Source organism: Pan troglodytes, chromosome 6 (assembly GCF_028858775.2).
Source record: "Pan troglodytes isolate AG18354 chromosome 6, NHGRI_mPanTro3-v2.0_pri, whole genome shotgun sequence".
In the NCBI taxonomy this organism is placed as follows: Eukaryota; Metazoa; Chordata; class Mammalia; order Primates; family Hominidae; genus Pan; species Pan troglodytes.
In genome coordinates, this window is record NC_072404.2 from 155,196,103 (window position 1) to 155,221,534 (window position 25,432).

The following is a 25,432-nucleotide window of genomic DNA, read 5'->3' on the forward strand; positions in this document are numbered from 1 at the left end:
GCTTGCTGTGTTTTCAGTTTGTGTCAATTTGCCATGCACTGTTCCAGTTGTTGCAGATGGACTGTTTTTGTATCCTTTCTTATCCTGTAGAGCAGACACCATGCCATGTACTTAATGCACACTTATTAATTATTAGGTGTATGCGTGAATTTGGAAAAAAGACAAAAAAAATCTTTCATTTAAAAAGACACTGTTTTAAACTAGGCACAGTACACTTTGATCGTTTTCCCAAAACCGCGTTGGACACCATTTTTCCATGATGATCATTTGATTTAAACCGACCAGTGTGTGGCTGAGCTCTGTGAACTGGGGCATCAGGGGATCAGGGCTGCACTACCAGGGCTGGAGATGGAGCTGGGGATAGAGACTGTATTAGCTGGAAGTACATGGAGCACATGCTAAGACGATTAACACACAAGATAACACATTTTAAAAACTAATTTTTTCCCATATAAAATGGTTTAAAATTCTTACTTCTGGAGGAGATTTGATGTACAAGAAATGAGTTGTACGAGTTGAACGTTGCTCGAGGCAACCGTAAGTCCTAGCGTATTTAATCTTTCAAGCAACACCTAAGGACTGGCAGCTGGGTTCCTGTGGGGAGGATAAAGATTGCTTTATTCTTTAAGAAGCAGTGTAAAGAAATAGCCCAGATAGCAATAGTGGATTTCTTTCTGGGATGGGGTTGTGGGTGATTTCTTTTCCCTTCTTTTAGTCTTTCTGCATCTTTTGTATTTCTTTAATGAGTGTGAATATTTAGCAAAAAAGAGAAATTTTACTAAAAAGAGTGGGAAACTGCTCCCTTCTAGTGGTGAAGGGGAAAGCAGTTTCATGCTTTAGGCGTGAGGTTTCAGGACTGTAGTCTAACTATTTCTTCCAGTGGAGTAGAATGTCTGAAAGGATTTGGAGTAACAGGGCTGATGAAGTGGCAAGGAAGGTGAGTAGCTATCTAAGCAAGTATGTGAACACAGCCTGGAAGGGCTTGTAGTACCAAGCTGCTCTTAAAGCTCAGGTACCAAGACCCAGAGGTACATAATCAATTCGACATCAAAAATAGGAATTCAGGCTGGGTGTGGTGGCTTATGCCCAAAATCCCAGGGCTTTGGGAGGGCAAAGTGGGAGGATCACTTGAGCCCAGGAGTTTGAGACCAGCCTGGGCAACAAAGAGAGACCCTGCTTCTACCAAAAAAAAAAAATCAAAAATTAGCCAGGTGTGGTGGTGCAAGTCTGTAATCTCAGCTACTTGGGAGGCTGAGGTTGGAGGATCTCTTGAGCCCAGGAGGTTGAGGATACAATGAGCTGTGATTGCACCACTACGCTCGCACTCCAGCCTGGGTGACAGGGCAAGATCCTGTCTGTAGTCCCAGCTACTTGGGAGGCTGAGGCAGGAGAATCACTTGAACCCGGGAGGCGGAGGTTGCAATGAGCCGAGATCACACCACTGCACTCCAGCCTGGGCAACAAGAGTGAAACTCTGTCTCAAAAAAAAAAAAAAAAAAAAAAAAAAAAGAGCTTTCAGATAGAGAGTGAGTTAGTGTTCTGATCAAGTCTCATTCTAAGACCAGTTTAAATTGAAATGTGGTGATTATTAAGATTTAAGACTATCACAGATTATTAAGACTTAAGTTTACCACTATGCCTGGAAGTTCCTTTCCCAGAGAGTTTCTTCTACATATAAGAACTGGACTCTAATTCTAGACCCACATCTACTCCAGACTATATTTAGAAGGCACCATTGGGATGGAATATGGGAGCCAAGATGAGAAATCTGAAGAGGAAGAAGCCATGTAGGTATTCCCTGGCACAATGGGAGGTGAGCTCCGGAAAAGGCATCCCGCCTCCAGCATGTGGGGACTGAAGATCAATTTGCCCACCATTTCCCAACTTCGGTTCCTAAAAGTGTTTAGGAAATTAAGTCTAAATCAAGCCCTTCTTGGAGATTCATAGAATATCAAAGGCCCTGAAAGGTTCTTTAATAAAGAAACCTGTTCAGCTTTATTTAACCCAGTGTTTTCCCAGCGTCTTTGCTAAAGTACTGCTGCATATGGCCGTGGTGGGTTGGGCAACTAGACCCGCTGAGATGGTCCCTTGAAAACGGCGGTCGGATGCATTGGTAGCTGCACAACCAGTGGAAATGGAGGGGCCACAAAACGGAGGAATAAAACATTCAAATTGCCCCTTTGCAAGCTCTGAGGTTCCAGGGTTGACGTATTGTTTCCTTCAGGGCACAGAAAATATGGAGTCTAGCGAACAGAAGCAGGGCCCATGCGTAGGGGTGGTCCAGGTTTACACCAAAGAAAATGAATACTACCCACAGCTGTCTGGCAAGGTGGCAAGAGAGCGCCTCGGAGGTCGTGAGTGTCCCTCACCATCCATAGGAATGCCACAAAAGCCCTTGCTGCCAGGCGTGAGCAGCTGGTACAGAAGGCCACCGAGTGCCTTCCCGATCTGGACTCCGTGACTTCTATGCCTACTGGCGCTCTTGCATGGGTCAGTCTGTGCTGCCGCTCAGGAAAAGCAAGTCAGGTGCCATACCAGCGACCCAATGGCGGCTGCTGCTTCTTCTGCCTGGGCACCTCATCATCCCCAGCAGTAGTTCCTAGGTGTGAGCATGGCAAGGAGCCCAGAAATACAGAAGCAGCGTTTAGGGGCCTCATGGTAGCTTCATGCCTGACTCTTTTCTCTCCTCTTCCGGCCTGGCCTCTAGGCCTTTCTGGATCGCCAGCCAGTCAGACTTTACTTTGAGAAGCAGAAGGTCTTGGGCTGGGTCTTGAAATGCAGGGAAGAATTAACTTGGCAGAGGAGAGGAAAGAGAAAATTTCAGGTGGGGAAGTACCCCAGGCAAAGACAACATTAGTGTTTGTAACATTTGCTGGCACAAAACATTAGGAGTGTGAATAATGGACACAGTTTAGAAATACATTTTAAAGGCGTGGATAATTTTCAGTGCCTCCAAGCATCTAGAGAGGGATACATGCTATTTCCCTTTTTTTTTTTTTTAATCTTTTTGTATTTTTGTCTAGGATATGATGGGTACTTCGATTTAATAACTCAGTGATGAGCTTGGAGATAAAATTGAGCCTGCTGTGAAAACTAGGTCTGTGGCTTCCTTGAGGACCATTTCTACAGAATATTATTTTTTTGTTTTCTCTCTCTTAAATGGTTATACACAATATCCCTATCCTTCTCCTCACTTTATTGACTTTCCAGAATGAGAGTACGAGGTATGACTATAAAGTAACGTGACTGATTATTTTAGCATACACTCCAATACTTATACAGCCAAATGAATTTTATGACCTTCGAAGGCATTTTCCTGATAGGCTAAACCCTTACTGCAGATATGCCACTATCAGAAAACACATTCTTAGCACTTTTTGTGGGAACGGCACTTGGTGCTTAGATGTGGTCCTTTGAAAGCCCTCAACGCAACACATCTTTGTGGAGAATAGATTGATTTTTTTTTTTAAAACAGTCCATATTTTGGCAAATACATGATTAAACAGAGTAATATTATTTGCAATTTTAAAAATGTGATTATAAAACAATACACAGCTTGCAGAAGAGGTGTATGAACCAGTTCTGGAAGCCTGGGAATTTTGCTGAGGGGCCACGCTCACTGGCATACGAGTTGGTTTTTGGTTTTGGTTTTGTTTTTTAAAGAAAACAATAGCAACAGTCTTAATATTTATGGTCATACCTTCTCTCGTCTAGTAAGGAATTCAGGCTTCTGGTAGCATCTGTTTTGGGGGCAGAGATGAAAGAAGAATCTTATTTGTTGTATAAACAAAGCAAAACATCAGATTGATGTGTGTCCATTACTGAGCTGCGTGAGTGGGTGCTCAGCAATGCCTTCCCGGGAAGGAAGTGACTCTCCCAGAAATAAAATGATTGAATGAACTCTTCCCCTAACCCTAGTGCCATAATAACAACAAACCTAACAACTATCGCTTGCCACTGAAGGGAAGTACGCTGTCTATGGGAACCCTGGTAGCCTTATACGGACTTGTTTTTTGGTTGCCGGAATAACATGCATCTGGACATGGGAATGAGACTGGCGAGAAAGGGAGGGGGCAGATGTTCACACTGGTATTCATTGGTGCTTCAATTACTAAGAGCCACATCTTTCCTGGTTTACCAGAAATAGGTGCTGTTGCACAACTTCCTGGTGGATAGGGTAGGGGGGTATCAGCTGATAGGGGAGTTCCCTGGAGCCCTCGGCTCTCTCTGTTGCTTTCAGCCTCAGCCCTCAGTGCAGAGTTTGGCCCTGGCCCGCGCTGTGGGGCCCTCCTAAACCTCCCCTATGTCCTTGCAAAGGTGTGCTTCTTAGGTTTCGCTTGAGCAGTCAGCCAGTTCCTCAACACAATCTCAGAAAGAGGCCGGCCCCTTTTTTCCCCTCGAAGATATCTAGAAAAAACTGTGTCAGAGATGATCTGAAAGCAAAGCCAAGCTCTACCAATAGTGGCTTCCACCAATGCCTTGTTTCCCTGAGCACTGCACACAGACCCCCTGGGAGAGCCAGCGCCATACCCCGAAACCAGCAGCTGCCTCCATATTCTGATCTGAAAGGTGCCCTAAAGTCCTTGCATGTGCTTCCCTCCTTCCTGCACTGACATGCCTGTTCCCTCCAAGCTGCACAGTGCAGTCCCTGTTGCCTGAATGCTCTCCCCTCTTGGTTTAACTGAACTCCTGCCTAACCTTCAAAATCTTGTCTAAATGTCACTCTTCCATAAAGGTCTCCTCCATCAGGCCAGCCCTCAACCAGCCCTGCCTCCTGTGGACTTGCTTCCTATCTCTCTGGCTATCTCGGCACTTACTACTTTACTTTACTTTATTTATTTATTTATTTATTTATTTATTTATTTAGAGATGGAGTCTCACTCTGTCACCCAGGCTGGAGTGCAGTGGCATAGTCTCAGCTCACTGCAACCTCCGCCTCCCGGGTTCAAGTGATTCTCCTGCCTCAGCCTCCTGAGTAGCTGGGGCTACAGGTGTGTGCCACCACACCCAGCTAATTTTTGTATCTTTAGTAGAGGTGGGGTTTCATCATGTTGGCCAGTCTGGTCTTGAACTCCTGACCTCAGGTGATCCGCCCACCTCGGCCTCACAAAGTGCTGGGATTACAGGCATGAGCCACAGCGCCCGGCCCACTTTATTTTATAGCTTATGCATGTGACCTATCTTCTTGGCTTGACTGTAAGTCCCTAAGAGGAGGGCCCACATCTTAAGCCAGTGAGTGCCCTCTACATAGTAGCTGCTCAGTAAATGCTAATGATCATGATTATGCCTCTGGCAACCGAGATAGCAGCACTGTTTCCAAATGATTACTGTGACAACGTGTGGGTGTGTGTGCATGCCTGTGTATGGAAGGGGGTAGAATCAGTCTCCCCCTAATTGCACACTAGTGGTAGTGTGTTCTTAGCACCTGGCAGAATGCCTTGCACAAGGCTTATTGAAAAGGGAAATAAATCTTGATTCATGCAATCGTCGAATGCTGAAGGTTTTCTAGGCTGTGAGCTGGTTCTACCTCATTGGTGTGCTATGGATAACATTCCCATGAATTCAGACAGATAGAGGAATTGCCCCATTTGAAATTAAAGAGCAAGACTGCAAAAGGAGGGGATGATGGAATGCAGGACCCAGCCACTTAGAATACGTGGTACATGGGGGTATATAGAGCACTCAAAGTCTGAGTGGGGTATCCTGACACCAGACTAGGGGACAGGAGGCATCCAACCCCCAGCAGAGGCATCGAAGAACAGACACTCTCCTTCACTGTTCTATTGAACAAAAATCCCCACAGTTTGAAGCAATGGTATCTCAACTCTTCCCTACCATCCACTGTTGATGTGATTTTTCCCCATAGATCCTATGTTCTGTTGTCCCAGCAACAATGTATATTTAAGTAATGATTGATTAATTTTCCCATTTTAATTATTCAAAGGCAAGCTAATTGGAAAACTCTTCCAGTTGAGAATAGCTGATCAATGAGATAACCAGCATTAGTGTACCAAATTATAATTCCACTCCAAAGCAAAGAAACTCGACATTTTCGTTAACCTGCACCACCATCACTTTGTCAATAAATGCACAATTTACATTAGGCTCTTTGAAATATTGAAAATATCTCATGTACCCTCTTCCTACCTTCACAAATCAGTAGGCACCTGGGAACCCCAGGCTGTAAAGCAGTGAGGAAGGAGTGTAGTCAGTTGTACATTTAAGGATTTTAACTCCATCCGTACACAGAGAGTGACCAAAATTGGTAGCATCATCTCATGATCTTAGAGCGTACCTAAGGAGATAATTGGGAGGCTCTCAGGAGAAGTGTGGCATTGTGGAAATCAGCCAGGCCTTTACAGTGTAGGGACAGACACACCTCTTCCACTGGGTGACCTTGGGCCAGCCACTCCCTCCTTGCTCATTTCCTCATTGGTGAGAGAGGGCTGGGACACCTGCCTCTCAGCATTGGCACATTTTCCCCCTATCCCCCCAGGCTATGCTGGGAATCAGCCTCACATCTTTCTTGGCTCTCACCCTAATGTTAACCCTCCACAGTCTGGCCAGTCTTGACTCCTAAGTGTTCCTCTCTCTATCTGCTTTGCTTCTGCTGCAGTTGAGGACTTCACAATCACTCCTTGGCTGGAAATAGCCTACCCACGGGTCTCCCTGCCTTCTATCTTTTGCTCCCCTAATTTGTCCTGCAACTGCAGCCACCAGCTCACTGCTCCTCTGCATAAAACCCTTTCCTGGTCCTCCTGTCTAAGGAAGTGAGTGTTCCTGGCCTGGCTCCTGAAGCCCCCTCTGACCTGGTCCCCTGCCCCTCTGCAGGTTTAACTCCCCTCGCTTCTCACCTGGTGCCTGGCTCCCAGGTGCTCACAGCTTCTCCCACACACCATGCAGTTCAGTGCCAATTTCTTTCCTTCTACTTGCATGTCCTTCCCCCTTCATTTGGGTGAGAACTTCTCCAGGAGCCTCTTCTGCATCTCCTAGGTTCTTGCCCGAATGTACCTGGTACCTTCCCTCTCTCTCATCACTTACCTGGCTCCCCAAGGGCAGGATTGGTCCTTCCTCAGCTTTAGCTGAGCACTCAGCATTGTGCCGGGGCACTCAACACACTTCTGTTGAGTAATAGGCACGCAGTTACTTGTTGAACCAAACTGCGTTAGAAGAGATGATCTATAGGATTTTGTGTGGCATATGCATTGTTCTTTGCCGCTATGGGTATCATCATAGAGAATTTCCATTAATTTCTGGCCGTGTGTCACTGCAACCAGCTTTCACCCTGACTTGTCATATAACAAAATATCATTGAATTGAACTCTAGTTGTTTTTCTTTTAGACAGGGTCTTACTCTGTTGCCCAGGCTGGAGTACAGTGGCACAATCACAGCTCACTGCAGCCTCAACCTCCCCAGGCTCGGGGAATTCTCCCACCCCAGCCCCATGAGTAGCTGGGACCACAAGCGAGCACTACCACCCCAGGCTATTTTTTGTATTTTTTTGTAGAGATGGGGTTTCGCCATGTTGCCCAGGCTGGGAACTCTGGATCTTAATAAAATACTTTTTTCTTTAGAAGTCAGGCTAGGCTGGGCTGTGGGTTGAAGTTCATCTCTGTGCTATTTATGAAGGAAGGGATTGCTAACCAAAATCATTGTGCAAAGGTGACAGCTCAACCAGTTTAGGAAAATAAACTACTCCCAAGCACTTCGGCAACTTGCTAGTTTATCAACGATCCCTTGAAAACACACTAAAAACACTTCACTCTTTCTGCCTTTCCACACTTTCTATAATGGCCCAGGGCTTAGGCTTTGGAATCAGATCTCCTGGATTCAAACTCTGGCTAGCCTTGTGACCTTAAGCAATAGATATCAGGTCTCTGTGTCTCAGTTTCCCCATGTGTAAAATAGGGATACTAATAGTACCTACCTCTTAGCATGTTGGGAGGATTACATGAGTAAGAACATAAGGTGGACTTAGAGCAGTGCATGGCACAGCTCAGGGTCAATAAACATTAGCTCTTAGTGTTATCTGATAACTGCACGCTTATATTCAACAAAAACTGCATAGACGCTGGGCAGCTAGATCTTGGTTTTTATTTTGTTTATCTAGTTATTTTGTAAACATCATTCTGAATTCTCACCTGATCCCCAGGAATGCACTGCAGTGAAAAGTGAGGAGAGGCGTACTTCAAACAAGTGACCTCATTTTGAATAATCCTGGACTTATACCACTAGGTAGCTTTTGACCTTGAACAAGTAAAATGAGGTTTTAAAAATGCGTATTAGACTTAGTAAGCTGAGGTGTCTTCGGGGGTGTTGGGGATGGTCAACAATGGTGTGGTGGGGACAGAGCCATAGTGCGGCAGGTTTAGAAATGATGGGGAAGGAGGGCAGATGAAAAGAAGACTGTGGGCTTTTCTTTGAAGAAGGTCAGAGATGTCAGCCACCTCTCTGGGCTTGATCACTTTTCCATACGGTCAAGCGGAGATAGTCATTCTCTCCCTGTCTCCTTGAAAGGGCGTATGAGGGTTTGTGAGCAATAAACCTTACACCAACATATATTGCTATTAGTCCATTGATGGCATCTGTTTACCTCTCAGTTGTAGGTGCTTCAAAATTAAAGAAAATCTATTTCTTGAAAAGTGCACAATAAATCAAGCTTTAAACTCAATTTGCTTTCCAGAAATTTTTCAAATTTTCCCATGACAAAATTTACATTTATTTTCTGATTTTAACAGTAAGAGTACCATTCTAATTTTCATTTGGTCTTTGCTTCATTGGTTGACATTTGCCTTGCCCTTGGACTTGAGAACTTGAAGTATCAATGAGGCATAGCACATCAGTAAATAAGCCCCGCTAAGCCATACTCTATTCTCTCCCGTTGACCAGACCTTTTATTTCCTGCTCACTCTCATCCAAGCCCTTACCCACATCATTTTCAATGATGGTGTCACTGCAAATGTTTCTTTGCAGGTTCAATTCTCTCCTATCATAAAACAAACAACTGAGCCAGCCAACTAACCAACCAACCAACCAACCAACCAACCAACCAACCAACTCACTAACCGCCTCTTCTTTGACTCCACCCCAGGCACCACTCCACTTATCCTTCTCTTCCCAGCCTAGTGACTTGAAAGAGGACTTTGTATTTGCTCACTTTCTCACCTCCTATTTACCCCCGACCCCTGCAATAAGGTCTCTGTTCCATTCTCTACTGAAACGGCTTTCTTCAAGGCCACCATTAAGTCTCTAGTACCTAAACTGAATTAACAGTTTCTAATCCTTCTCTTTCTTTGGCACTTTGCAATATTTGTTGTTTGTTTGTTTGTTTGTTTTGAAATAGGATCTTGCTCTGTCACCCATGCTGAAGTGCAGTGGTGCAATCATAGCTCACAGCAGCCTCAAACTTCTGACCTCAAGTGATCCTTTCACCTCAGCCTCTCAAGTAGCTAGAACTACAGACATGTGCCACCATGCCCAGTTAATTTTTAAATTTTTTGTAGAGTGAGGTCTTGCTATATTTCCCAGGCTGGTCTCAAGCTCTTGGCCTCAAGTGAGCCTCCTACCTCAGCCTCCCAAGTAGCTGGGACTACAGGTACATGCAACCATCCCTGGCTAATTTTATGTTTTACTTATTTATTTATTTATTTATTTGTAAAGACAGGATTTTGCTATGTTGCCCAGGCTGGTCTTAAACTCCTGAGCTCAAATGATCCTCCCACCTCGGCCTTCCAAAGCACTGGGATTACAGGCATGAGCCACCATGCCTGGCCGCTTTGCAACATTTGATTCTGTTAATTTCGGGTATATGTCAAAGCTGTCAGTTATGTAGGGGTAGAAAAAAAGTTGTGCATCATTGATTATAATGCCAGGGCCCCATTTTACAGATGTGAATATGGAGGTCCAGAGAAGTTATGTGATCTGATGTGTATTAGTCAGCTACTGTTGCAATAATGCTGTGTAACAAACCACCCCAAGCTCATTGGCAAATGACAATGTTTATTTTTCTCATGGTCTGTATGTTCACTGGAGTAGCTCTGTTCCAGTCTGACAGTGGGGTTTAGATCTGCTCCACATGTTTGTAATGGGACCCAGGCTGAAGAGAATATTAGGGAAGTGCTACTCCTGACAGGTCACAGGGATGCAAGAAATGTAAAATGAAACAGTAATATCTCTTGAGGCCTCAGCCTGGAAGCTGCTAAGATAATTTCTGCCCACATTCTATTGGCTAAGCAATCCACATGCCCAAGGTTAACATTAATGGGGCAGGGAAGAAGACTCTGTCCACTGTAGCAGGAGGCACTGCACAGTCATGGAGCAAGGGGCATTGATGTAGAATTTTGATACAGATGGGGCATGAAGCATCAGGAGCAGTGATTCACTCTGCCCCATGCTCCAAGATTACACAGCTGGATTCTGATCTTTGGCAAAGCAGAATCTAGGGGCCACAAGTCACAAGACAAAATAAAACCATAACAAAAAAATAAATAAATGAACAAAAACTTAATGTGAATGGACATATTAACTTTTATTGTAAGTGAAAACAGTGACTCTCTGGGGGAAAAATAACAACAGGCCAGGCATGATGGCTTACACCTGTAATTCTTTTGGGAGGCTCACTTTGGGAGGCTGAGGTAGGAGGATCACTTGAGAGCAGGAATTCTCGAGACCAGCCTGGACAATATAGGAAGTCTCCGTCTCTACAGAAAATACAACAATTAGCCGGGTGCGGTGACATGCGTCTGTGGTCCCAGCTACTCAAGAGGCTGGGGTGAGAGGATCAGTTGAGCCCCGGATGTGGACGTTGTAGTGAGCCAAGATTGCACCACTGCACTTCCAACAGCAAAGACCCTGTTCCCCCCCAAAAAACAAAGAACAAAAAACAGCAACAACAAAAAAAAAAACCCACCAAAAAACAGAAACAACAGATAGTGATGCAGAATTTGCCCACTGAGACACTGACATGGTGGGTCATGGTGATCTTGCTTATGAAGTGATCACCTAGCTTCAAGAGTGTTGAAGCAGGGTCCAGAGCTCAGTGTAGGGGCCAGGTTGGTCCTGGGCTGAAGCTGGGGACGTACCTAGGAATTTCTAGCCAAATAAGCAATAGAGGGAAGGGTCTGACTGATGACGGAGCATGAGCACACTCTAGGAAGGGCAAAGAATTGATCTGGGGGATGGGATGGGGCGGGGCCCTAAGATTTCAACTCCACCCTGGAAAAGCAGGACTTAGGGGAGGCATGTCTGACGTTCAGAAGACCAGGGGAAACCTGAATGCAGAAAGCGCAGCTTGTTCACCACGTCCTGAAATACAGCAACCAGGGGACACTCTTGTAGATTGTGAGCTGTATTGCTTAGGACAAATTCATTGTTCTACACTGGGCAGTAAATTTATGGATGTTGTTATGCCAAGAAAGGAATATGGCTGAAAACATAAATTGCTCCAGAATTGTTTTAAATATTCTCATGGGTGCTGGGGGTCCTCTGGGTTATTAAGGAAAAAATTTGTTTATTTCTTGCCCTTCTGGAAACCACCCTTTGGTGCTGGCTAGTGGCTGTCAGAAGAAAGGGTGTATCCCTGTATCACAAGGGCTATTACACATCGTGAATTTAACTTGAGTTCTCAAAGATAAAAAGAGACACTTGTCTTGCCTCCATGCTCCTTCTCGTCCTGCACATTTGTCCACTCACCTCCAGTAAGTTGCTCTGGAATCTGAACAGGGAGGTCTCTTGCAATCCAGAAGCAGCCACAAAATCCCATTTCCTTTTTTCCTATAAAAAAGATGTGCTGACTGAAACAACTAAAATATAGACTAGTTAGTGTAATAACAATAAGTAGCAAAAACAAAATAGAAAAACAAAGCACAGCATGAAAAAAGAAGTTTTTGAATTAGTGTCTTCTTTCATCAAGGTCAGTTTCTCTCCATCTCACATCCTCTGTGACCCTAGGGTGGTGTGGAAGATCCTTCCCCACCCACACCCACACGTGGGGTATTATTTGGGCCTTTTCCAGGGACTTCTGTCAGTTCTGATGGTCTTTGCACTGGGCTGAGTAGTGTCCCCTCGCCCCCAAATTCATGTCCATTAAAACCTCTGAATGTGACCTGATTTGGAAATAGGGTCTTTACAGAGGTAATCAAGTTAAGATGGGGTCCTGCTGGATGACGGTTGTCCCTAATCCAGTGACTGGCATCCTTATAAGAAGAGTGAAATTTGGATGCTGAGATGGACAGAGGGAGGACGATATGTAGATATAGTCACACAGGCGAGAACACTGTGTGATGACCAAGGCGGAGATTAGAGGGAGGCATCTACAAGCCAAAGACCATGGATTGCCAGCAACTACCAGGAGATGGACAGAGGCAAGGAAGGAGGTCCCTTCGTGTCTTCAGAGGGAGCATGGCCCTGCTGATGTCTTGATCTCAGAATTCTGAACTCCAGAATGATGAAAGGATAATTTCTGTTGTTTTAAGCCATCCGGTTTGTGGCAATTTGTTAGAGAAGCCCTGGGAAACTAGTCTGGTCTCCTTGCTCCCATTGGTCTTACTGAGCCAAAGCATCCCATTGGCCTTACTGAGCCAAAGCATCCCATTGCATCATGTTTGTTACTGTAACCCCCAAATCTTTTTCTTGACCTAACTCTTAGCAAGTTTAGCCACTGGCCTTTGATCATCTCTTAGCTGCAATAATCTTCACTTGACAGACAAGCCAGAGGCCTGGCTGGAGGCTCAGGCCCTTCATTCAGACAGCTCAGGAGGCCTGGACTGTGGCTGGGCCAGTTCCTGTGGCCGGGCTCTAAGTCTCAGTTTCCCCATCTGTATAATGCACACAACAGGGATGTTGGTAGAGATTACAGGACATGATGTTTATAAAGTGTGTTTATAATTTTATTTTGTGGGTCAGTACAATGCCTGACCCATAGCAAGTGCTTAATAATAAATGTTAGCTATTATTAAACATACAGTTTTCTGAAATCTTTAAATCCATTTTTATCCACCCCAGGGTGAAGTTTCCCTGATTTTTCTTTTCCAGTAAAAGCATGGCAGATCCTATCTACTCTCTTAGTGATGCACAATGACATCTGGGCTAGTGCCTGACACAGAGTAGGCACTAAATATATTTTTATGGAATAAAGAATGGAACAACTACATTGTTTCAATATCTAATCAAAGGAGGAAATAGCTTACAGATTTTATGAGGCTTAGTAACCAGCTTGATACACTCAAGGTGAAACTTTGGAAAAGGATGTAATTTCACCACATTTGTTCACAATAGGGCACAGGTGATGTGGTAGACAGCCTCCAAGAGGGCCCTCCGGATCCTTGCCCTGGAATTCACACCCTTGCATAGCTCCCTCCCCCATTGTACCAGGGTCAGTTAGCATGACCAGTGGAATACAGCAGAGGTGATGGTGTTATCACTTCCAAGATTAGATTATTGGAGACTGGGGTTTCCATCTTGGGCTCGCTCTCTCCCTTGGATTGCTTACTTTGGGGAAGTCAGCAGCCATGTTGAGCAGCCCTATAGGGAGAGGCTCATATGGCAAAGCCAGCTACAGCTCCATAAGCAAGCATGGACACCATTCTCCAGCTTGACCCTGAACCCAAAGCACCTAGCTGATTTGCTCGCAGACTCCTGACCCTCAGAATCTGTGAGATAATGAATGTTTGTTGTCTTCAGTCACTTAGGTCTGGGGGCAATTTGTGACACAGCAGTAGATAACTAATATAGGTGCTGAGATAGGAATGGCTGGGACCAGGCAGGGTCAGGACTGAGGACTCTAATAATGGAAGGATTATAAGTTGCAGGGAGCAGGCAAGAGGCCAAACCCAGAAAAGTGGTCTGTTCGGAAGGTCAGGCAGGTTCTGTGGGTCTCCACCTGTGGCTGTGTTCCAGAACCCAGAGAGGTGAGAGCCAGAAGCAAACACACTGAGGAAAAACGGGCACTGAGATTCAGGGCTCTTGGACTAGAACTCTTGCCTTTTGACTTTGTCCTGTACAATTTCCAGCTAGACCCACAATTGATCATTATAGCTAAGAGATGATCAAAGGTCAGTGGCTAAACTTGCTAAGAATTAGGTCAAGACAAAGATCTGGGGGATTACAGGAACAAACATGATGCAAGGGGATTATAAATATTTTTTTGAAACTCTTAACAATATTCTTTTGTTACTTTGAGTTACCCAAGCTCTTTAAACTGTCTGCCAAGCTCAAAGGCAAAATTGGTATTTCCCAGGCCTTTTGGACGGGTCATAGTGCAATAGAAAGGTGGAAATATTGGCTGGGTTTATGAAGACATAACTTCTTATCCAATTGGCAAATATTTTTTAAATGCCTACTGGCTGGGTACAAAAGAACCTAGAATTATTCTGAGCACCCACTACCAGTACTCAATGCCCCTGTGTACCAACCTTGGCTACTCCAATACACACACACACACACACACACACACACACACACACACAGTTGGCCAAAGAAGCAACCTGTCTGCTCTGCACAAGCCAGGTCTTCACTTTACTGAAGCCCGAGCTGACCCCTCTGGGCTCAAACTTTACTGAAGTGAAGACCTGGCCTGTGCAGAGGAGATAATGACAGATTTATCTGTCCTTATTTCGAGTCTTGAAGCCCTGTTGACTTAGTGGCTAATCTGATCAACTGATTTGAACCCTGGGGATAGAGTCCTGTAAGATGGCATCTGCCTTTTCACAGGGGACTCAGAGCCTTCAACCCATACACTTGAACAAACAGGGGCTTTTCGCATCCCCCGTCTTACAGATAGGTTGGATTCTGGGCAACTGGCTGCTCTGCAAATGCAAAGTGAGAGACAGTAGGGCCTGGTAATGGAGAGCACAGACTCCAGAGCCAGACAGCCTGGGTTCGAATCTCAGCTGTGCTACTCACTAGCAGTGTGACCTTGGGCCAGTTACTTAATCTCTCTGAGCCTCAGTGTTCCCATCTGCAAAACGGAGATAATAATAACAGCATGTTCCACACAGAATTTGGGGAGGAGTAAATGAGCTCATGTGTGGGAAGCACTTAGCTGGGCTCCTGGCTCACAGGAAGCATCCTGTAACTGTTTCCTTTTATTACGCAGGATCCAGAGGCAGGGGCAGCCCCAGCTGACCCCTCTGGGCTCTAATTTAACTATCTGTTGGGGTTCACCGGAGGCAGATGTCCCTCTTTCACCACAAGTCTCAAGGGTTCTTTAAGGACTTCATAAAAACAAAGGATTAACTGCAGATGACTAAGCCCACATGATGGAAACAGAATCAGGTACAGTAAATAATGAATGTAGACAGGATTAGATTCCTACAAACAATACATTGTGTTCTCCTGCTCTTCATTGGCAATCATCCCCAGTAGGGAATCAGTGGAACTCTTTGAGTGGCCAAGGAAAACATCTCCATGTGCCCAGGATAGCCTGGGTGGGCTCCTGGAGGAGGCAACCCTTGAGCAGAAAGCCGAAGAGCAATCTGGCCTTTGCAAATGGAGAAAGAGTGGATGCATCAGCAGAGAGGAGAGTGGGCTGGGACAAGGGTGAGAGAAGGAAGCAAGCACCTAGGCCCAAAATTTAAGAAGGCCCTCACTCTCAGGGTTGTACAAGAGCAGGGGTGGCACTTGTACAGCCCTGAGAGTGAGGACCTCCTTAAATTTTGTACCCTAGGTTTGTTCTTGCCTCTCCTTTGTCTTGGCCCTAGAGAAAAGCCTGGGAAAAAGCCCAGAACGGTGAAACGACATGGCGTAACTAGGAATGTGTGAGTCATGCAAGATTGCCCAAGCCTAATTTAGGGACAGAGATGACTTACAGTGAGGCTAGCAGTCAGGCTGTGGCCGGATCACCAAAGACCCTAGGTGCCAAATAAAGGAGGTTAGTGCTTGAACTGAAAATGACAGGGAGCCAAGGAAGAATTCTGAGCAGGGCTGCAACATGATGAGATTTGCATATGAGCAAGCTTCTTCTGGCATTGGTGTGGAGGACTGATTGGAGGATGATAGGAGAAACTAGAGGCTGGGAGGCCAGTTCAGGACCCTACTGAAAACTCTATGCCCAAGGGAGAGACGACGACCTGATATAGGGCAGTGCCAGTTAGGAGTAAGAATGAAGAACTCACTCAAGACATGTGTTGAAGGCAGAGTTGACAGGACTTGGTGATTGACTGCAGATGAGGATCAAAGGAAAGAGTCAAAGATAGCATGAAGTTTCAAAGATGGTCATCAATTTGGAAGCCAAGGGGGTTTATTAGACAAGATAACAAGCATGTGAAGGCAGTGATTTCAGCTTCCCCAAGTCCAAGGTAAACCCTTAGTTCTCCTGTTTTCTGTAGGATAAGCTCTCTGGAGGCTAGGATGTATCTTATTCATTTTTGTATGATATCTACTCTGTAAGTATCTTTGAACTGCATTAAGTGGCTTTCACACCTCCGCATCCTGCTCATTGGCTTTCAAGTGGCCTTAGGGGTGTTACTATTGTTTGAATGTTTGTCTCCTCCAAAAATCATGTTGAAATTTAATCCCCGATGTGGTAGTGTTGAGAGGTGAGGCCTGTAAGAGGTGACTGGGTCATGAGGGCAAAGCTATCATAAATGGACTCTGCGCAGAGTCCCCACCAGCAAGAAGGCCCTCACCAGATGCAACTCCTCAACCTTGGACTTCTCAGCTTCCATAACTGTAAGAAATAAATTCTTTTTCTTTATAAATTATCTAGGTTCAGGTATTGTGTTATAAGCAACAGAAAACAAACTAAGACAGGTATCAAAGTCCTTTTAAAGATGGCTGTGTAGCTGGGATCAGACCAACACAGCAATGTGTTCAAACTCCCATTCTAAACACACAGAACCTGGGGCTCTGACTTGGCCCCACGGTCTTGAGTTGAAGCCTGAAGTGTGACTGGATGTCAGGCGTGGGCTGCCCTGGGGCTTTGGGAAGTAGCGAAAGGGATGAGGTGAAGGTCAAGCAGAGTGGGGGATGTCAGGAGGCTGGGGAGGCTTGGGCTGCCAGGTGAAGTGGGCCTCATAAAAGACAATTTGGGATCAGAATGTCAGACAGAGAGCAGGCTAGAAGGCAGCTGGCTTCTGAGCTGCAGCCTAGAAAGGCTGATTCAGCAGTGCTAGGAGGAAGTGGGAGGTTTTGTCGTCCCAGAAGCCATATCTGGAGCAAGGGGAAGTACTAAGACCACAGGGTAGCATTTGGAGACATACACTGGGACTAACTTCCTCTGACCTAGGCAACGACAGACTGCCCTTGTGGTCAACCAGAGCCCCCAGATCCTTTTCTGTGAGCTCCAATGAAGCCAGGCCTCATTCTTCCTGAACTTGAGAAGTTTAGAAAATATCTGCTTTGCCTTCACTACCCTCCATTTTCATAAAAATAAAGCGAGTGAAAAAAGCAAGTCTGAGCGCTTTGAAACATTAATTAAAGGCACCACAGTTTCCATATTTAACTGAGGGTTGCTACCTCATCTGGGATTATTAGCAAAGCAGAGAGCCTTTGTTGTGCTCGACAAAGTGATTAATTCAGACTCGAGGTGAATTTTGGTTTTCTCAACATCTTTTGATGTGCTAAGATCCCCCAATGAGGACAACGTCATCAATTACTTAAACAAGCCATTACCTTGAGATCACAATTATCGGGGAGGCCCAGTCTACTAATTGGCAGACAGAGAGACAGAAATGGACTACAGGGTTGTGGCTTCAACCCTTAATTGTTCTAGGAGGAGCGAGAGTCCTTTAAAATGTTTTGTGGCAATGCTCCTGCTAATCTGGGGTGATCGAGTTATTTTTCCACCAGGCAAAATGCAGCCTGGGTGACCTGCGTCTCTAGAACCAAGAAACTGCCTGTGATTCCACTGACTTGGCGTTCTCATGGGCCAGGACACAGAACTCAGAACTGAGGGATGAGTGTGTCAATGGAAGAGGGATGAGGTTCATAAAATTGGAAAGGAGAGCTTTATTTCTCATAAAGGGTTGCGGCCTTCGGGTGGCCATTCCGACAGGCTAGGAAGATATTTTGATGGAGGGGAAAAGGGAATGGGAATTTATGCAGAGCAGGGAGGCCAAATATACATATTCAATAAGCTATGGGAGGAGTCATGAATATTTATGAAAGGAGAAACATGTGCATGCGCAATTGAGCGTCATGCGCCTTCATGGGTCCCATGTAGAAAAAATGGCAGCCTTAGCATAATCTGAGGGTGGAGTTTTCGAGCCTCTGACTTCAAAAAGTGAAGCAAAGGACAGGAAAACCCTCACTGAGCATCCTCCATACAATGGCCAGAATCACTCCATAATCGGTGGTCTCGTATCAGGCAAAAGAAAGGGGCAGCATCAGGTGGCAAGTTGATGTCAGAGGTGGAGGCTTTTAACATCAGACGCTTTCAGGGCGTTATGGCGTCAACACCAATGGAGGCTTTGAAAAGGCCGCTTTCTGTTTAGCCCTTAGGGGAGAAAGCATAATCATGGCTAGTGAGGGAGGGGTAGAAGGAGTGTGTCTGACTCCCCATCCCATCATGGCCAAGAACTCAGTTTTCAAGTTTACTCTGGGGACCCCTTGGCCAAGAGTGGTCCATTCAGTCAGTTGGGGGCTTAGGATTTTATTTTTAGTTTACAAGTTCTAGAAGCAAACATCCTACTCAAGAGGCAAATTCTCCAGCCCCTGGAAGCTGTCTTTGGGCTTCCGTGGGATGCTACATCTGGGCTTACTGTCCCCTGACACACGAGGAATTCAAGGACCAGATACAAGAGGCTGCTTTTTACATTTTAAAATATATAATCATATAATCTTCTGTTTAAATAGATGTATCTTTGTACATTTAACTAAGCCATTACTCTTTTTTTTTTCTCTCGATCCTAGAAAAGAGTTTTTGGGGGAAGGTTTTATGCTGCATGGATATATGTCATTGGTTTTTCTGGTGAAAGGTGGAGGAAGTTTGGTTAAATTTAGTCAAATAACCAATACTTAAACAAACAAAGGCCACCCCTGAAGTGTTTCATAAATATCAGTCACTTCAAGAGTTTTATGATGTACGTCAGTTGCTTTGTTCTGTTTTCACAAGAGAAACACACGTTGTGTGTGTGTTCGGATGGTGGCACTACTGTTTGCTGTACCTTCATCATTCTTCTTTAATTCTCACTGGGACAGAAGGGCAACACACTTTCCCAGGGTCAGAATCTTGGGGTTGGCTGGCTGGATTTTCTTTTCTTCTTAACTTTTTTTTTTTTTTTTTAAGAGACAGAGTCTCTCTCTGTCACCCAAGCTGGAGTGCAGTGGCTTGATCATAGCTTACTGCAGCCTCTAACTCCTGGGTTCAAGTGATCCTCCTGCCTCAGCCTCCCAAGTAGGTGGGTCTACAGGCACACACCACCACACCTGGCAATTTTTAAAAAGTTTTTTTGTAGAGGTGGGGTCTTGCTATGTTGCCCAGGCTGGTCTCAAACTCTTGGCCTCAAGCAATTCTCCTGCCTTGGCCTCCCAAAACACTGGGATTACGGGTGTGAGCTACCACGCCTGGCCTTGGGCTGAATTTTCTTGGGGGTGGGATGGGCATTTTAAAGCACTCTTGAGAAAGTAGAACATACTCCATTTTAAGGCAGTTTCTTTGCAGTGCTTCTTCCTACACATCAACCCCATGCTCACTCTGCCCCATGGCCTCCAGGTGGCCCATCTGTTCCAAGGCAGCAGCCTTTCCAGTGCCTTCACCTGCTATGGTGCCACAACATGGCTCTCATTTATTGTGCCAACTTTGACACCTCTGTTCTCAGTTTAATGATTTTTCTGGGGATGGGTCCTTCTTGGAGGGTCCTGCTTTGTTTTTGTTTTTTTCCAGATTAACTTTGGGGGACATAATAAGTGGAGACCATTTATCGTTTTTTAAGGCTCAACAAATATCCAATAGTCAGACAGAAGAGTGATCAAAATAGAAAGCATGTATTTAAACTGGGACTGACAGGTGACAGGGGATGCCTCTTAGCCACAATGATCATAATGTAAATGCTTAATTAACTGTTTGTCAGTAGCCATTGAATGTCTGTCTGGTCCACTAGGCTGTAAGTGCCACAGAGCAAGGGCATGTAGGCATGGTCCCTGCAGCATCCTGGTACCCGGAACTCAGCACTCCCCCAGCACCATGCTTGGTATCTGCTCTCTGGCCATGGTTTTGAACTATCAGCTGAGCCCAAGCAACCTTGCAGACCACATTTTGATTATGTCTTCCTCGGACCATCCTTGAGAGTCATGTCTTCTTGGCAGCGTCCCATAGACTGTGAATGGTGAGTGAGATCACTTTAGAAGGTACACGGACTTTAAAAATCTTTCATTATAAAGCATTTATTTATTTTTTAATTTTTAATTTTAATTTTTTATTTTGAGAAGGAGTTTTGCTCTCATTGCCCAGGCTGGAGTGCAATGGCGTGATCTTGGCTCACCACAACCTCCTCCTCCTGGGTTCAAGTGACTCACCTGCCTCAGCCTCCTGAGTAGCTGGGATTACAGGCATGCGCCAGAATTAACCATGCCTGGTTAATTTTGTATTTTTAATAGAGATGGGGTTTCTCCATGTTGGTCAGGCTGGTCTCAAACTCCCAACCTCAGGTGATCCGCCTGCCTCTGCCTCCCACAGTGCTGGGATTACAGGCGTGAGCCACCGTGCCCGGCCAAAAGCATTCATTTTTTATCATTAGTTTTTTGTTTTGTTTTTTTTTTTTGAGACGGAGTCTCACTCTGTCACCCAGGCTGGCTGGAGTGCAGTGGCACGATCTCGGTTCACTGCAAGCTCCACCTCCCGGGTTCACACCATTCTTCTGCCTTAGCCTCCCAAGTAGCTGGGACTACAGGCGCCCACCACCACACCTGGCTAATTTTTTGTATTTTTAGTAGAGACAGGGTTTCACTGTGTTAGCCAGGATGGTCTCAATCTTCTTACCTCGTGATCCGCCCACCTCAGCCTCCTAAAGTGCTGGGATTACAGGCGTGAGCCACTGTGCCCAGCCTATCATTAGTTTTTAATTTATGTAAGTGATACTGATTTTCACTTATGATCACGACATAAAATTTCCTTTTAAAATGAATTCATTTCAATTTATCTAAAAGAAATTGGGAAATAAGTAAATATACAGGCAACTTGCAGATATGGCCAAAATTATAAAGGTGCTATACAAATAACTGAATTTAAAAGATTAAGGCCTTAATACTTGTTGAGACTTACTGACTCAGTTGGCTTTCTTGCCCTGAAAAGTTAGGATAAAAATGGAGAAGTTAGTTAACTCTCTGAATTACAATAACCATCAACTAGATACCTTTTTAAAAGAATTGTAATACTTTCTTTATAAAACGTTATCTTTGGCCAGCCATGGTGGCTCACACCTGTAATCCCAGCACTTTGGGAGGCCGAGGTGGGTGGATCACTTGAGGTTAGGAGCTCGAGACCAGCCTGGCCAACATGGTAAAACCCTACCTCTACTAAAAATACAAAAATTGGCTGAGCACAATAGTGCACGCCTGTAGTCCTAGCTACCCGGGAATCTGAGGCATGAGGCTTGAACCTGGGAGGTGGAGGTTGCAGTGAACTGAGATTGTGCCACTGCACTCCAGCCTGGACAACAGAGGAAGACTCTGTCTCAAAAACAACAACAACAAAACTAAAAAATATATATTCTTGGCTGTTTCAGTGGTAGGGCTACCAAAGCCTGGTTCAGTGCTGCCCAAGGCAGAGGCTGGGTACTGGGTGAGCTCTCGGCTGGCCTTCCCCCACCCCACCCCCTGCAACTGTACCATGTACTGTTCAGTTCTGTAGAAACAGGAAGCTCAGGGTAACTCATAGTCCCCACCCCAGACACTTCTTTTCAGGCACACTTCAAAATAAAATCAGGATCTATATACACTATAAGTTGGTGTGGTAGCTGAATATTGGCCCCCTAAAATGTCAATGTCCTAGCCTCTGGAACTTGTGAATGCAACCTTAGATGGCAGAAGTGATTTTGAAGATGTGATTAAGTTGAAGATCATGAAAGGGGTTAAGTATTCTGGATTGTTTGGGTGGGCCCTAAATGTAATCACGAGGTCCTTATAAAAAGGACACAGGAGTTGTCAGAGCAAGAGAAGGCAGTGTGAGGACTGGAAGCAGAACTGGAAGGTTATGACCATGACCCAGGGAGACAAGGAGGGGACACCCCCTGCCATCTCCAGAAGGAACCAGCCCTGTGGACACCCTGCCTGTAGACCAGTGAGGTTGATTTTGGACTTCTGGCCTCCAGAGCTGTCAGAGAATAAATTTGTTTTGTTTTAAATCCCTCAGCTTGTGGCTACTTGTTATAACAGAAATAGAAAATTAATACAATTGGGAAATATAAGTTTACCTAAAAATATTCCTTCACAGCCGGGGGCGGTGGGCTCATGCCTGTAATCCCGGCACTTTGGGAGGCTGAGGTGGGCGGATCACCTGAGGTCAGGAGTTCGAGACCAGCCTGGTCAATATGGTGAAACCCCGTCTCTACTAAAAACACAAAAAATAGCTGGGCGTGGTGGCACATGCCTGTAATCCCAGCTACTTGGGAGGCTGAGGCAGGAGAATTGCTTGAGCCCGGGAGGCGAAGGTTGCAGTGAGCTGAGATCATGCCATTGTACTCCAGCCTGGGCAACAAGAGTGAAACTCTGTCTCAAAAAAAAAAAAAAAAAAAAAAAAAAAAAAAAAAAAAGTCTTCACTTCTGACAGGATTCTGCATTTGATCTATTATGTAAGACACTTACTATACATATAGACAGGGTCTCACTCTGTTGCCCAGGCTGGAGTGCAGTGGTGCGATCATAGCTCACTGTAACCTTGAACTCCAGGGCTCAAACAGTCCTCCTGCCTCAGTCTCCCAAGTAGCTAGTACTACAGGCATGCCCCACCACACCTGGCTAATTTTTTTTTCTTTTTAGAATTTTTTTTTTTTTTTTGGATCTCACTTTGTTGCCCAGGCTGGTCTGAACTCCTGACCTCAAGTGATCCTTGACCTCCTTTGCCTTGGCCTCCCAAAGTGCTAGGATTACAGGAGCGAGCCACTGTGCCTGGCCTGTTTAAAAGAATTCTAATGGCAAAGGATTCAATTAACAAGTCTCAAAATGGATGTAAGTTTTGCACAGGTATTCGCATGGCTGAAGTACCAAACATGGTATCATGAATTAAGTGCGTAACATCTGACAACGGTGACACATGCTATTTTTGTATTATTGTGAACTCATGGATTCAAAATATATTTGATGTGTTTTGGTCCATTGCAATTATTATTTTATGGAGCAAATTGTCCATGTATCAGTCTTGCTGGCCTGAAGTCAAGGTGTCAGGCAGGCTGGTTCCTTCTGGGGGATCCAGGGGAATATTGGTTTCTTGCCTCCTTGGTTCACGGTTGCTTCACTCTAATCTCTGCTTCCAGGCATCACGTTGCCCAAAGTAAATGAGGTGGGGATGTATAATCCTCCAACTGGGAGGGACAGTCATGTCTTAACCCATTATGCAATCTACTGTGTCTCAAGTGTTTCTGACTTGAGGAGTTGGTGGATTGTGGTTGCAATGGTGATGTAGAGATGATTGGGAGACAACAGATTTAGTGGGAAAATTAAAATCAGATTTAGATTAACTGTAAAATGCCTAACAGACATTCAAAGCATCCATCAAGTTGGAAGTTGGGTAAGGAGGACTGGAGCTCAGTGAAGAAAATGGAACTAGAGTTAAAGATGTGGAATTATTGACTTATAGATGGTATTGAAGTGATGGGACTCAACATAAGGAAAGGAGCCAGCAAAGACAGTGAGGAGCAATCTTTGAGGCCGGAGGAGTGGTATCATGGAAACAGGGAAGAGAGTGCTTCAGGAAGGAGGAATGTTCATCTCTATCAAAATCCTACTGAGGGATCAGTAAAGAAATAATGGGATTGATAAGATCAAAATCATCAATAATCTTGACAAGGGCAGCCCCAGGGAAGCTGTGGGTACAGAAGCTTAGTTGCAGTAGGGGGTGGAGAGACTAAGGGCACAGAAGGGGAGAAAGCTGTCTAGACAATGCTTTCAAGGAAACTTACTGGGAAGGAATGAAGAAAAATAAGGCAATGGCCAAATCCAAAGAGTTTGCCTTTTTTCCTTTAAGATGGAAGACACTAGAATATGTATGCTGATAGGAATGATCCAGTAGAAATGGAGAAATCAATGCAACAGGAAGGAACAATAATTGAGAATAATGAGTAAGGACAAGGAGCAAAACTAACAAGATTGGCTTTAGATAGGTAAAGACTCCCTCTCTCTCTCTCTTTCTCATCACAATCATCAGTTCATTAGTATATGTTATTAATACACTTTTGGTTTCTAAGCAGCCTGCCTTTGTTCTCAGCATATTGTCTACATGTTCTCATGTTGTGGTTTATCCACAAAGTCTTAGCCTAGAGGACAGAAAGGGACAGTAAGTAGGGTTAGTGAATAACGGCACTTGTCTGAAATGTGGCTGACCTGGTTTTAACTCTGACTCAATTGCTTAGCAGCACCTTGGGTACGTTATTTACCTCTCTAAGCTTTTATTTCCTAATCAGTAATATAAGAATGGTATTTATTTCTATCCTTATGTGATTGTTGGAGGGCTTGTACAAGACAGTATATAAAAAGTACTAAGCATAGTGCCTGAGACACAGGAAACTAAAAACTATTGTAAATTATAATAATAATAATGATCGTATAACTCTTGTATGTCAGTATACATGTATAATATATTTTTCTTGTGCAGTGACAAAGTTATTGTCAGGCTAATGACTGCAATGACTATGTCTTTGTGGTACCTACATTATTGGTGAAAGAACTGAACACCAGCCAGATATTTATGTATTTATTGAGTAGTCTTCTATTTTTTTTCCAGAGGGGTAAAGATTATAAGCGGTTCCTTAGGCAACAAATTATAATGGCTGTCATTCACTAAATCTTGTATATAGGGTGGAACAGAATTGAAAAAACAATAGGAAGGTCTTGTAACTCCAACATATCTGTTCTCCTGAGGTTTGCATGTGTACATCTTATAGCACATTGATATTCAGAAGTTTCCTATTGGAATGCAACTATCAGACAATAAAACCACTACATTAAAAATGTACAGAATGCAGATAAAGAACTACTTAGAGGAAGATTTATAGCTTTAAATGCCTTCATTGAAAACATGTGAACTAAACTATTAACTTAAGAAGTTAAAAGAAAGCAACAAGGAACAAAGTGTCAACCCAAAGAAAATAGAAGGAAGTCCATAATCAAAATATGAGCATAAATCAATGAACTAGAAAACAACAAAAATGAGAAATGATCAACAAAGAAAAAGTTGGTGCTTTCAAAAGATAAATAAAATAGATAAACCCATAGCATGACTAATCAAGAACAACTTTTCCAGGTAAGCTAGGAGTAGAAGGAAATATCTTCAACCCAATA

General features: G+C 44.5%; 1 protein-coding gene across 10 annotated transcripts in view; it reads left to right on the forward strand.

Annotated features, from left to right (window-relative positions):
- The window catches only part of TBXAS1 (thromboxane A synthase 1), a 241,618-nt gene that overhangs the window by 59,118 nt on the left and 157,068 nt on the right, over positions 1-25,432 (forward strand). Inside the window, exon 1 of one of the 10 annotated variants that reach the window (XM_016958255.4) lies at positions 15,099-15,274. The exons of the other annotated variants lie outside the window; for them this stretch is intronic. The gene's annotated coding sequence lies outside the window, so the exon portion shown is untranslated. Of the gene's footprint in view, positions 1-15,098; positions 15,275-25,432 lie in introns of those variants that run through there. 10 annotated transcript variants of the gene reach the window in all.